The sequence below is a fragment of the Macaca nemestrina genome, chromosome 7 (genome assembly GCF_043159975.1).
Source record: "Macaca nemestrina isolate mMacNem1 chromosome 7, mMacNem.hap1, whole genome shotgun sequence".
Lineage (NCBI taxonomy): Eukaryota > Metazoa > Chordata > Mammalia > Primates > Cercopithecidae > Macaca > Macaca nemestrina.
This window is the reverse complement of record NC_092131.1, coordinates 18,571,113-18,585,507: the sequence shown is the minus strand read 5'-3', so window position 1 is coordinate 18,585,507 and position 14,395 is coordinate 18,571,113. Positions and strand designations below refer to the sequence as shown.

General features: G+C 45.9%; 1 protein-coding gene and 1 pseudogene across 10 annotated transcripts in view; both read right to left on the bottom strand.

The window, feature by feature from the left end:
• LOC105467568 (adenylyl cyclase-associated protein 2 pseudogene) overlaps positions 1 to 5,955 on the bottom strand; it is a 112,263-nt pseudogene extending 106,308 nt beyond the window's left edge.
• Positions 1 to 14,395, bottom strand: part of LOC105467570 (forkhead box N3) — a 467,055-nt gene that overhangs the window by 131,313 nt on the left and 321,347 nt on the right. The window lies entirely within an intron of this gene.

Sequence of the window (14,395 nt, the reverse complement as noted above, 5' to 3'; positions counted from 1 at the left end):
GCAAACCCCAGTTCAGAGTTAACTGACACACTCAAGGCCACACAGCAACATTGTGGCCGTTGTCAGCTGGGCACCAGCACTTCCTACTAGACATCCTTAACTCTCCCAACTTGGCCCTTTTTTTCCATTCCTGTGATAGATGAGGTAACTGTACTTTTCTCTTCCTCTTTTCTTTAAGGATTCTTTGAGATGTTCTAATTGCAAATGTTTCTCAGTCTAAAGTAGCAACAGTTACTAAATATCCAAGAAGCAGCTTCACAGATATCACTTACTCTAAAGAATGCTAAAAAAAAAAAAAAAAAAAAAAAAAAAAAACTCTGTTAGCTCACCCCTGTCATCTCAGCACTTTTGGAAGTCCAGGCAGGAGGATCACTTGAGCCCAGGAGTTGGAGACCAGCCTGGGAAACATTAAAAATATAACATTTTTTTATTCTACAAAAAATAAACAAAATTAGCCCAGTGTGGTGCCATGTGCCTGTGGTCTCAGCTACTCAGGAGGCTGAGGTGGGTGGATCGCTTGAGCCCAGGAGTTCTAGAGCTGCAGTGAGCCTTAATCGCACCACTGCACTCCAGCCTGGGCAATAGAGCAAGACCCTATCTCAAAGGAAAAAAAAAAAAAAAAAAAAGCTCCATGCAGAATTCTGCAAAGATCCAAAGAGACAGAAAGAGACCAGGTAGAAACCTACCAAGAGTGGCCCATTTCAGAGGCTGACAGTTACTGAGAAGGCATGACTGAAGTGATCAGACCACAACCAGCTAGGCCCACAAACACTATAACTGAGAGTGTGGCAAGATTCCTCGGAGGGCAATATACCAATCATGGTAAGAAATGGAATTGCTCTGTAAACTTAGCCAAATGTTGAAACTGGAGACTCAACTGATTTCAAAGTTAACAGCCTGCACATAGTTATTATGTGCCCAATACCACCAGGACCCATGAGAATCGGACAGGTGGCAGCTGCTCTGGCACCAGATCTATTGTGCTTATTTTATTTTACTTTTAAACAATTAGAATTTTACTTTATTTCAGAATAAGTTTACAGTTGAAAAATGATGTTTACTATCAACATTATATGAACAAAACTTTTATAGCAAAACCTTGGTATGTGAGTATTAATAATCCAAATACTATACCGATAAAGAAGATATTTTAAAAATGGAAAAGACATACTCCAAAGGCTATAATAGGCAATATATATGTACATATATACTTGTACTGGGTCCGTAAGCATTATATTATAATTCATTAAATGTGATCCAAGAAGTTACAGATTTTTCAACACTACGCACTGAAAAGATACAAAGGACTACCATAACTTCTCTTAACATTGAAAAACACATGGGGCTGGGTGCGGTGGCTCACGCCTGTAATCCCAGTTGGGAGGCGCAAGTGGGCGGATCATTTGAGGCCAGGAGTTTGAGACCAGCCTGACCAACATGGCGAAACCCTGTCTGTACTAAAAATACAAAAATTAGTTGGTCATGGTGGTGTGCGCCTATAACCCTAGCTACTCAGGAGGCTGAGGCATGAGAATCGCTTGAACCCAGGAGGCAGAGGTTGCAGTGAGACGAGATCATGCCACTGTACTCCAGCCTGGGTGACAGAGCGAAATTCCATCTCAAAAAAAAAAAAAAAAAAAGAAAAGAAAAGAAAAGGAAAGGAAAAGGAAAAGGGACAGGGAAAGGAAAGGAAAGGAAAGGAAAGGAAAAGCATATACTATCAAGACTACAAAATCAGAGCAGAAAGCCAAACTAACAAATAATTCCTTAGGCTTTAGGAGAAGTAATACATCTATGGCTTTTCTCATGTTCATTTTTGTGACTGGTTAGCAAGTCTGGCAGGCAGAAAATAAAAAATTAGACTATAATAAAACATTAAAGACACCATTTAGAAGGCATCCGATATTTAACATGCTCAAAATTGGAAAACAGACACTGAGCTTGATTTTTGGGCAACATTGCGAGGTATTACATAGCAAAAACATTGTTTCCTCCCATCAATCTGTTGACATAAAAATCTGTTATGTAGAGAAGTTTTCAAATGACACAATAGAAAAACATATAAGATGAAGAATTAGAATTTATACTTTTGGTTTTTAGTAACTATAAAGAATATAGGTCTTTCAAGGACCAAGAAACTGAATTTGGTCCTTAATATGGAATGTTCTTACATGTTTTAAAAGCGTGGGCTGCTGAAATACGTACTCCTGCTGACAGCATATCCACACTGCCAAAGGTGAACATGTGGTCATAATAAGAAAAAAATCGTACATTTCTCAGGGCACACTACTACTACTACATCATATTGAAATTGTCTAGAAGATAAACATGTACATCTTTTTTTCAACAAGCAATTAAACATACATGGAAAACTGATTCGTGTAGTATTTTTACCTATCAGTTACTATGTTCGTAATATGAGGCGAACAGACTTCTTTTTTTCCTCTTTAAATCCATAATGTTCACAAGTCACCATGTGGAACTAAAATCACATGTGCAAAGGCAAATCGTGAAGAAACGTTAAGTATTTCCAAATGCCCACGACGGCGTACCAGAAATGATGCTGTGTCTATAGCATGGAGTTGTTGGAGGCCAAAACTACAGCGGTAGGTGCTACTGCAACTTCCAGCTCTTCACTGCTGCTTGTTTGATGGAGGGACTCAGGTGAGCGGGCTGGGTCTCTCGGGAGGTTAGCCCATCATTTCTGCAGGTTCACTGACCAACTTGGATCCATCCCATGCTGTCTAACTGCTCAGGGACAGGAAATTCTCTGTCATTACCACCCTGACGAATAAGTATATTCATTTTGGATGATGTGATGCTCACAATCTCACAGTCTGACACATCTTCCCCGAGTTAGGTATGTATGGCAACCTTCGGTCTTATTAGTGGAAATTGCTGGTACTCTCCCCATTACCTGGATTTGAATGTCCTTGGAGTTGGTCGATTCCACAATGCCCATCACACTATCAAACACCCGACCAAACTTCTTACGGTTATCCACTGGAGTGGAGTTTACTTTCCCTTTCATCGGGAGAGTTGATTTTTCACATTTGAAAATGTAAGCCGCATGTTTCAGCTCAGTCTCTGAAATCACAAGGTCATTCCTGTCTTCTTGGTACTCTGCTCTCCATTTCCTTCCTTCCAACTTGAACACGGGTGCATGTGTCTGGGAAGGATGAGGTTTGGGAGATGTGGGACTTGGAGTGTGGCTTCTGGGGAGAGATGCAGTTTGCCCTCCGTGAGCCCGCAGGCTGGGATTCTTGTATAGACCTTCTGGTCATCTGTGACGTGCCAGAGCCCTGGTTCTGCCAGGTTAGGCTTCTCCTTGGTTAAAGCCGGGCAAATAAAGCTGAGCATGAAGGAGAGGACTTTTCTTTTGTGTCTTCATTCTCAAAAATTGGAGGGGCCCTGGAGGAGGTGGAGGAGGAGGATATGGAGAAAGGTCAGGCCCTCAGGAGAGAACAGAAAGCGCTGATGTGGGCGCTGCAGGACCCGTTCTGCTCCACAAGAGGCCCGTGGTGTGGTGCTCCTTGATGCATGCTTGAAACTCACTCCAGATGTTCACACGACCTCACCCAATCCACACCCTGTAAATCGTGTGTTTGTAGCCCTTTAAGACTGTTAGTGGAAAAGGTGGCAGCATCACACATCTCGCTGACGTAAGGACCGGATTTGGGGGACACAGTTATGCAGTCAAGGGCTGGGAGGCTTTTGCTGACAGCCGAGAGATGACTAAACATGTTACTCCCTCGGTTTCTCTCTCGGAAGGTGTGGACTTCTGAATCTTTTCTGTTATGGGTTTCAGAAATGCAGCCATGCCTTCTCTTGGGGTTGTTGGTCTTGAGATGCCATCAGAAGGAAAGCCCCGTAACACCCTTTCTGCACGAGTCTCCATGTCACCAGCAAGGATCCTACTGTTCTTTAAAAACTCGGCCACCATGCTGTTCCTCAACTTATCAAAGGCTTCCACAGAGGGTGCCACACCTCCACTGACACTCTTGCCTACCCCACCATGCCCAGGGGGCCTGTGGAACTCTGTAGACAACAACTCCAGGTGGCTGACGGCCCACTCCAGCCTTTCCAGCAGTCCCTGCAAGTCTGCCATTCTGCTTTGCTGCCCTTGGGTCCTGTCCTCGGCAATGCAGATCTGTCGCTGGCCACTCATGCCCTCTTCCCGTGGCCCTTATTGCGTTGTTTTAAATATACTGAAGTTTCATCACATTCCCCAAAGCCTGCCATGAAGTTGGGACTTCATTCCTTGAACATTGTTTGCGAACTGCTATTGACCTGCAGCAGGATTTCTTAACCTTAGCATTACTGACATTCTGGATTGGATAATTCTTGTCCTGGGGACGCTACACTGTGGATGGTAAGACGCTCAGCAGTCTTCCTGGACTCCCACACTAGACACCAGTGACACCACCTCATCAGATGTGACAACCAAAAATGTCTCCAGTTATTGCCATGTGTCCACTGGGGGATAAAACTGCTCCCAAATGAGAACCCAGGAACACTGGCCTCAATTTCTCCACTCATGAAGTCCCAAACCTCCCTCTCCACCTTTCGGCAGGCACCGCCACCTCCTCTTTTCTAAACCAAGGACGTGCCCTTCCTTCCACCTCCGTTTGCTGGCTCCATTATTTCTGCCTGCATGTGCATCTTCTTACTTGCCAAAGTAACATCTCTATTACCTTTCTTTTCCTCTGGTATCTTTCCTCCCTCCACTACCCCTTGTCTCTACTCACCTCCCCCTTCCCAGGACTGATGAGTTCTTATCTTAACGATTGCCACACATAAACTGGTGCCCTAGTCCTCCTTCTGGATTCCATTATTCTTTCCTGCACTCACAAATCCCAAGAGCTGGGACCGACAGCCCAGCCTCCACTCCCTCATGTCACCACCACAATCCTCTTCCTGCCAGGGGTCACCTGGGTCCCCCAATTCCCCAGGTGTTATGGTTTGCATGTGTCCCTCCAAAATTCATGTGTTGCCAATGTAACAGTGTTAAGAGGTAGGGCCTTTAAAAGGTGATTAGGCCAGGAGGGCTCCTTCCTCATGGATGGGATTAGATGCCCATATAAAGAGGCTTAAAGGAGGGAGTCACCCCCCTTTGCTGCCTTCTGCCATGTGAAGACACAGGGCTCCTCTCCTCTGGAGGGTACAGCATTCAAGGCCCCATCTTGCAAGCAGCACTCACCAGACAATGAACCTACCGCAGCCTTGATCTTAGACTTTCCAGCCTCCATCATTGCGAGACACATTTCTATTGTTTGTAAATTACCCAGTTTGTGACAGCAGCACAAACAGACTAAGACTAGGGGTCACTGCCCTTGACGTCCCTCCAGCCTCTCTCCCCTCTGCACCGCATGACCTCCCGGGTGCACTCACATAACGAGGCCTCTTTCTGGGTTATACATTTTTGACAATATCTCTCAAAAGTCCTTTCCACCATTAGCTACAGAACACCCTCCTAGTCCGGGTTCCGCTCCTCCCACTCTTCTTTCTGGACAGTTGGCTAGCTCTCTTCCCAGGCTCGGCCCCACCATCAGAGCGTTCCTAGAGTTCTAGCCCTCTCCTCTTTTTCTTCTCATGCTCTTTTCCTAGGAGAGTTCGTGGAAAGGTCGGGTTTGCCACTTCCCCACCGCCGGCTGATTTCGTTTCCAGATGCTGGAGGGTATCTCCAGCGGGCGCTGCACGGAGCAGCTTTTGGCTGCCCCGTATCTGCTCAAACCAGAAGGCAGCTTCCCCGCTCTGCCTTGCTTGCCAGCTCCCAGGGCACGCTCTCCATGCTGCCCAGGATTTATCAGTGTCTGTATTCGTTTGCTGGGGTTGCCATAACCAAGTGCCACAGACTGGGGGGTTTAAGCCACAGAAATTCCTCCTCTCACAGTCCTGGAGGGCAGAATTCCAAGACCAAGGGGTCACAGGGCTGGTTCCTTCAGAGAGCTATGGGGGAGACATCATCACATTGAGTCGGGGGTCCACCCCGCTCCAGTGTGACCTCATCTTAACTAATGATATCCTGCAAGGACCTTATTGGAAATATGGGCACATTAGAAGGAAGGGCACATTCTGAGGAACTGGGAGTTAGGACGTCAACATGAATGGGGCGGGGGAAAGCACAAGTTGCCCCAGACGGTGGCTATCTCCCTTCCACACCTGTGGCTGTCTTTTCCTGCATCCCTGATACCTACTGCAGTGCTTGGAACCTGGCGGGCACAAATGTCTGTTGAGGGAAGTAAAGTTTATCCTTTAATTCAGCATTCCTCAAAGAACAAAAACAAGAAAAAAACCGACCCAGCCTTTGGTTATCATCTGGCAAATGCTCTAGTTCAAAATTCTGGAGGCTCTGACACCTTCCCCTCAGCTACGTCCCTGCCTCCAGTCCCCGTCGGGGCCCACGCGTTCTTCCCAAGGGCTCCTGCACTTTCCTTTCCTTTCTGCTTCTACTCCCAGGACTGGGGTCAGCTCAAGTTAAGACGCCCTCTCCTGAATCCTAACAGGCCTCTCTGCCTCCAGCCTCCCTCCCCACAGCAGGCGGCCCTGCCTGACACCTCAGCAGCCTTCTCAAAGCACAGCATCTTCAGGCACAGTCCCCAGGGTCTGCCAACTTGGAGAGGTGTCCAGAGTGCCATCGCGGGTGGGGGACTGGTATCAATGTCAACAAAGCCCTTCATTTTTCATGTGTCTCATACACCGAGTTTCCACGTGCGTCTGCATTCGAAGAGTTTGGTGGCTACAGAAATGTGAATGTGCCAGAGGCATCTGAACCACAGCAACTCCATCACGAATAGGGGCTGGGTAAAATGAGGCTGAGACCTGCTGGGCCGCCTACACAGATGGTGAAGGCATTCTGAGTCACAGGATGAGACAAGAGGTCGGCACAAGATGCAGGCCATAAAGACCTTGCTGATAAAACAGGTTGCATTAAAGCCAGCTGAAACCCACCAAACCAAGATGGCAATGAAAGTGACCTCTGGTCGTCCTCACTGCGACACTCCCACAGCGCCATGACAGTTTACAAATGCCATGGCAACGTCAGGAAGTTACCCTATATGGTCTAGAAAGGGGAGGCATGAATAATCCACCTCTTGTTCAGCATATCATCAAGAAATAACCATAAAAACAGGCAGCCAGCAGCCCTCGAGACTGCTCTGTATATGAAGTAGCCATCATGTTGTTCCTTTACTTTATTAATGAAGTTGCTTACACTTTACTCTATGGAATTGCCTTGAATTCTTTCTTGTGTGAGATTCAAGAATCCTCTCTTGGAGTCAGGATCGGGACGCCGTTCCTGTAACAAATGCTTACAGGGCAGGGTGAGAGCCGATCGGTACCGGTGCCCCTCAGAAGCCCTCCTGTTCCTTCCCAGCATGTCCCTCCTGCCCTCAATATGCCACCTGGCACAGGTCTCCAGAACACCCGTGCCCCAGAGGCTTCTCGGGCCCATGCAAACCCAGTCTCTCCCTCTGCTGCCTGAAATGCCCTAGACCCGTGTTCTCGGCACCTGTCACAGCTTATTCATCCTTTGAAGTTCAACTCGAATCCCAGGTACCCAGGACACCTTACCTGGTCACTCTCACCCTGCAACCTCTCCCTTCTCTGAATCCTTCTGGCAGATACCTTCTGTGCAGCTCATCTGGGAATTAATTGCACTCTGCAGTGTTTTCCCATTCTAATGCTTTATACCTTTAACCCACAGGTATGTGTGTCTCACCTTACCATGGCAGACGTCACGTGAGCAGAGGCTACCAGTGACTCCTCTCTTAGAACCTGGCCAAGTTCACAACACGTGGAGGATGGCTGTCATTATTCTAAGTGATTCTGAAAAACAGTGGGAATGCTACCTGCACCTCCCACACAGAATGATCTCAAACACTAGATTTTTTTCTTTTTCTTTTTTTTTTTTTTTTTTGAGGCAGGGTCTCACTGTGTCACTCTGTCACCCAGGCTGGGGTGCAGTGGCACAATCACAGCTTACTGCAGCCTCAACCTCCCAGGCTCAAGCAATCCTCCCACCTCAGTCTCCTGAGTAGCTGGGACTACAGGTGCATGCCACCATGCCTGGCTAATTTTTGCTTTTTTTTTTTTTTGTAGAGATGGGGTCTGGCTATGTTGCCCAGGCTTGTCTTGAACTCCTAGGCTCAAGAGTTCCTCCTGCCTCAGCCTCCCAAAATACTGGGATTACAGAAATGAGCCACCATGCCCGGCCAAGATTTTTAAAACATCTCTTATACACAATTAAGTCTCTCACAAAGAAACTAGCCTATAGTAACACATCTTCTTCTACTATCATCATCTCAAATAAAAACTCAACAATCTTTAAAAATGGAAAGAAAATTATAAATCTCATCATTAATAGTAAGTAATAGATAAGGTCATTTGGATTCCTCTTTCCTGAGATTTCTTGATTCCTTAGGAACAGATAAATAACTAGATGAATACATGTATGTTTTTTATAATATGGGATGCAAGTTTGAGTACATACTGAAAAAACTCTGCTTAAAACCACGGCTACAATTTTCGATGCATACAGCTTATGATACATCTCATGAACAGATGCAAAGGTGTTTATCATTATCTTTGTGCTACACAGTTTCTAATTTTACATATGAAAACCAAGGCATCATTCAGTATAAAGTACATTATTTGCATGATATATTTGCATTTGTAAAACACCCACATTTACTTTTACTGCTTAATAGGCTCTGATTTAAATGGGCCACTCTATATAAATGGAGCACACGGGTTCTCCACTCAATGGTGTTGATAAGAAAACTACTCCTTTTAGATGCAAATGAGCCTACTAATCACAATTAGAATGGTGGAGTTGAGGGAGGCAGAGCAGCTGGGCCAGGAGCTCCCAGTCTAGTAGGGCCAGTTTGGTTCTAGCTTCATCTCTGAGGCAGCAGCTTGGGACTTCCCCAGAGGACATCTGCCCAGAGGCCCCAGGGACAAACTCAACATTTCTCAAAGAAGTCTCCCTCTGTCGCCTAGACTGGAGTGTAAGGGCACGATTTTGGCTCCCTGCAACCTCCACCTCCTGGGTTCAAATGATTCTCCTGCCTCAGCCTCCCAAGTAGCTGGGATTACAGGTGCCTGCCGCCATGCCCAGCTAATTTTTGTATTTTTTAGTAGAGACAGGGTTTTGGCATGTTGGTCAGACTGGTCTCCAACCCCTGACCTCAGGTCATCCACCTGCCTTGGCCCCCCAAAGTGGTGGGATTACAGACGTGAGCCACCACACCCAGCCTAAACTCAACATTTCTAAAGGGGCTGGAGGAGAGGAGAAACAGCTTCAGAATTCCGGCCTGCTGTGCTAGTGTGGATGAGTCTATCCACAGCCTTTGTTATCCCAAACCTGTCCAAAGGGCCAGATATTAAGCAATACAATTCAAACATAAGTGGAGTCACAGGAAGGAGAATAGCATTTTCAAAACTAACAGAGGAAAGGCAAGTAAAAGGAAAAGCTAAGTAACTATATAAGACATTCCCCAGACTAATGCCACAGAGCCAGCTCAACAGACATCCCCTTAAAAGGGTGCAGCCATTGTAAAAAACAGTATGGCGGTTCCTAAAACAATTAAACATAGAATGCCATAAAATCTAACAGTTCCGACTCTGGATATATACCCAAAAGAACGGAAAGCAGGGATTTAAAAGATACTTGTACACCCATGCTTATAGAAACATTATTCACATCCGGGTGCAGTGGCTCACGCCTATAATCCCAGCATTTTGGGAGGCCAAGGCAGGAGAATTGCTTGAGGCTAGGGGTTCGAGACCAGCCAGGGCTACCTAGAAAGACCCTGATTCTACAAAAAAAAAAATTTTTTTTTTTAGTCACCGGGTATGGTGGCACACACCTGCAGTCCCAGCTACTTGGGAACCTGAGGCAGGAGGATGGCTTAAGCCCAGGAGTTCAAGGTTACAGTGAGCTATAATCACACTACTGCACTCTGGCCTGGGTGACAGTGAGAGAACATGTCTCTAAAAGAACAAAACAACGAGAAGAAAAAAAGAAACATTATTCACAATAGCCAAGAGGAAGAATCAACCTAACTGTCCCTCAACGGATGCATGGATAGACAAAAAGAGAGAATATTATTATTCAGCCTTTAAAAGGAAGGAGACGCTCACATACGTCATAACATGAACCTTGGGGACATTATGGTAAATGCAATAAGCCAGTCACAAAAAAGACAAACACTGTATGATTCCACTTATATAAGGTATCTAGAGTCATTAAATTCATAGATAGAAAGAGAATGGTGGTTGCCAGGAACTAGGTGGAGGGGAATGGGGGGAGTGGTTGTTTAATGAGTACAGGTTTCAGTTTTGGAAGATGAAAATAAATCCTGTAGATGAGGGCAGTGCTGGCTGCACAGCAACTGAATCTCTTTAATGCCACCGAACTGTAAACTTTAAAAATGGCTGGATGGCGCCACTGCACTCCAGCCTGGGCCACAGAACGAGACTCCATCTCAAAAAAAAAAAAAAAAAAAAAGTCTGGATGGTACATTTTATTTCATTTCATGTGTCTTTTACCACAATTTAATAAATAAATAACAGACAGATGACAGACAAACAGACATTTCCTAATGGCTGGTCAGACAGTACATAAGGCAGGTGATACCTCTGCTGCTCCACTGCCAGGCTCTAGAAATAACGGCTGGTTTCCCCACTCTCTTTTCTCTCACTCATCCATTCACTGAATAAACATGTTTTTACATTGCTATGAGGACCCTGTGACAGTTACCATCCTGTCCTCCAAGAGGCAGGGACATGGATGGCAAATTAGCTCAAGGATTCTGAGATGTACAGAGAAACCCCTGCAGCTGCCTTTGGATGCTTTGGTTACTATGCCAAGAATAAAACCAGACACTAGAATCTTCTGGACAATGCCCTTCTTGTTGGGTAGAATACACTGATAATCTCTTCCATGAGGCCCATGCTCATTTCTTGACCCTCTAATGAATCTTCTCTGAGCCCTGAAAGTGCTGCTGTGGGACTTTAATGCCAACTGTCCTGCCAGTTCTCCAGCTGCCTCCCGCAAAAAACTATAGATCCTCCAAAGGTGACATCTACCTTCCGGGTGCTCACACCCAGTATGTGCTCAATAAGTGCTGCTATGATCACAGCCTAGAAAGTAGCTGATATGGTTTGGCTGTGTCCCTACCCAAGTCTCACCTTGAATTGTAATAATCCCCAAGTGTCAAGGGTGGGGCCAGGTGGAGAGATTTGAATCATGGGAGCGGCTTCCCCCATACTATTCTCAAGGTAGTGAATACGTCTCACAAAATTCAATGGTTTTATAAATGGGTGTTCCCATGCACAACTCTCTTGCCTGCCACCATGTAAGACGTGCCTTTGTTTCTCCTTTCCCTTCTGCCATGATTGTGAGGCCTCACCAGCCATGTGGAGCTGTGAATCCATTAAACCTCTTTCCTTTACAAATTACCCAGTCTTGAATGTCTTTATTAGCAGCATGAGTACAGACTAATACAGCAGCCCTTCGATATCTTCTCTTTGATGCACTCCTGAGGAGCTGAAACCTGGAGGCTTTGCTCTATCCCATGGAATCTCTCCATCTCAGCCTCACTGATCCCCAAATATGAAAGCCAAGTCCCTCAAGAAGCAGCTTGCCTCGGAGATGAAGATGATAGAAGATGGCCCTGGGATACCTTCTACACCTCCCACTCTGGCCATGCTGACCTCGGAGAGGGACCAGGTGGCTGAGTCTGGACTGGAGGGACTCTGAGACTAAGGAGGCCCAGCCACTCCCTCCTTCCTTTGGCAGTAGCTTCACGGAGGTCTTGACAATGGGACAAAGGGCTCCAGTACGACAGGTGGAACCAGCTGAGGACTAGACAATGTTAGTGTGGCTAGAGTGCTTGATCCAAAGACAGTGGCCAAACCTTACCTAAAATCCCCTCCATCAAGAGCAAACATATGGTGGGTAAAAACATCATTTCACCTTGAAGGGAATCACAAGGAAGCAAGAAGGCTGGCCACACCTACATCTTTTGTCCCAGCACAGCAGTATCATTTTGAGGTGGTGACCAACAACCACACCCTGCCCTTATCTAATGTGAGTAACACAACCCCCTCATTACTCCATGAACTGATACAACATTCAGCGGAAGTACCTCACTAATAAAGACAAAAGTCACTGTGACCTGTTTATCTTTCAGGATTTTAGAGATCAAGAAATGTACTTTTTTTTTTTTTTTTTTTTGGAGATGGAGTCTCACTCTGTCACCCAGGCTGGAGTGCAATGGCACAATCTCGGCTCACTGCAACCTCCACCTCCAGGGTTCAAGCGATTCCCCTGCCTCAGCCTCCCTAGTAGTTGGGATTACAGGCACCTGCCATTATGCCCAGATAATTTTTGTATTTTTGTAGAGACAGGGTTTCACTATGTTGGCCAGGCTGGTCTCGAACTCCTGACCTCAGGTGATCCGCCCTCCTCGGCCTCCCAAAGTGCTGGGATTACAGGTGTGAGCCACCGTGCCCAGCCAAGAAATGTATGTATTTTAATCCAAGTTTTTGACAGTCTGGCTCCTGGTACTTCCTATGATGCTGAAAACCAGTCACAGACAAGAAAATAACCTATTTGTGGAAAAATTGTGATTTCCCTTGATTATTCATTTCCTCCCTTTGAGAGCTAGTCCCATCCCACAGTCCACCACAAAGATGAGAGACATAAACACTGATTTTGGAAAGCTGATGACATAGAAGGGACACCTCGATATAAATGCTGTATCAGGAAGAACTAATCCAGGCACTCAAATGCTAAAGTTGTATGTAATAGTGCAGATGTTTGTTTGCTTATTTGTTTGTTTATTTATCTAAGACAGAGTCTCGCTCTATTGCTCAGGCTGGAGTGCAGTGGCACGATCTCAACTCACTCCAACCTCCGCCTCCAGGGTTCAAGCGATTCTCTTGCCTCAGCCTTCCAAGTAGCTGGGATTATAGGTGCCTGCCACCAGGCCTGGCTAATTTTTTTGTATTTTTTTTTAGTAGAGATGGGGTTTTGCCAGGTTGGCCAGGCTGGTTTCAAACTCCTGACCTCAAGTGATCTGCCTGGCGAGCCTTCCAAAGTGATAGGATTATAGGTGTGAGCCACTGCACCCAGCCTCAGATGTTTATTTTTTACAAAACATTTTTCCTAAGGTTTATTGGATCCATTTATGGTTGGCTTCAAAGTGACAACGTGATTTTAAATTTCTAAAACGTAAGACACACCTGTAATCCTACCATTTTGGGAGACTGAGGCAGGAATACTGCTTGAGCCCAGCAGTTTGAGACCAGCTTGGGTAACATAGGGAGATCCCATCTCTACAAAAGAAAAAAAAAAAATTAGCCAGGTGTGGTGACATGTACCTGCAGTCCCAGCTACTCAGGAGGCTGAAATGGGAGGATCACTTGAGCCCAGGAGCTTGAGGCTGCCATGAGCCATGATCCAGACTGGGTGACAGAGTGATACCCCATCTTAAAAAGAAAATCTGGTGGGGCTCAGTGGCTCACGCCTGTAATCCCAGCACTTTGAAAGGCTGAGGCGGGTGGATCATGAGGTGAGGAGTTCAAAACCAGCCTGGTCAAGATGGTGAAACCCCATCTCTACTAAATATACAAAAATTAGCCGGGCGCAGTGGCAGGCTCCTATAATCCCAGCTACTTGGGAGGCTGAGGTAGGAGAATCGCTTGAACCTGGGAGGCAGAGGTTGCAGTGAGCCGAGACCGTGCCACTGCACTCCTGGGCGACAGAGTGAGACTCCATCTCAAAAAAAAAAAAAAAAAAAAAAATCCAAAAAGCAATCTCTTCTGTCTCTCAAGGCAACAAAGTACCGTGATGGGTATCAGCGCCTCAACCATGTCTTTGTCCTGATACTTGCAAATGAGCAAAAAGGCCTGGCCCAACCTCAGAGGTGCCCTGTCTACTCCCTCCTTTCCCGGTGACCTCTGGCCACCTCCTTGTACCAAGCTTTTGCTTGCTTGTGACTCTCTGCTGTTAGCAAACTGTCCCACGTGTCCCTCTCTCAGTCCCTCCCCACATACTGTAGCTCAGGAAAACCAAAAAGGAAATGGTTGGGAAGGCCAAGTACAGTGCTTTTCTTCCACCATTACACGGGCTGGGGCCTAAGAAACTGATTCTTACACACCTAGTACCTAATACCCATTCGATTCTTCAAGAAAAACTATAGAAACATCTATTCCTCTCCTGGAAGTAAACTGAGGCAAATAATGTTGCTAAATTTCCATGACAGCATTAAATTAAAAGAGAACACAGTTTCAAAAAAGTAATGTCACTTCTTGTCCATAGTTACGTAACTATGAGGGTGTGTCCATCAAGCTTTACAAAATGTGGTAGCACACTGTGCCTTCTCAG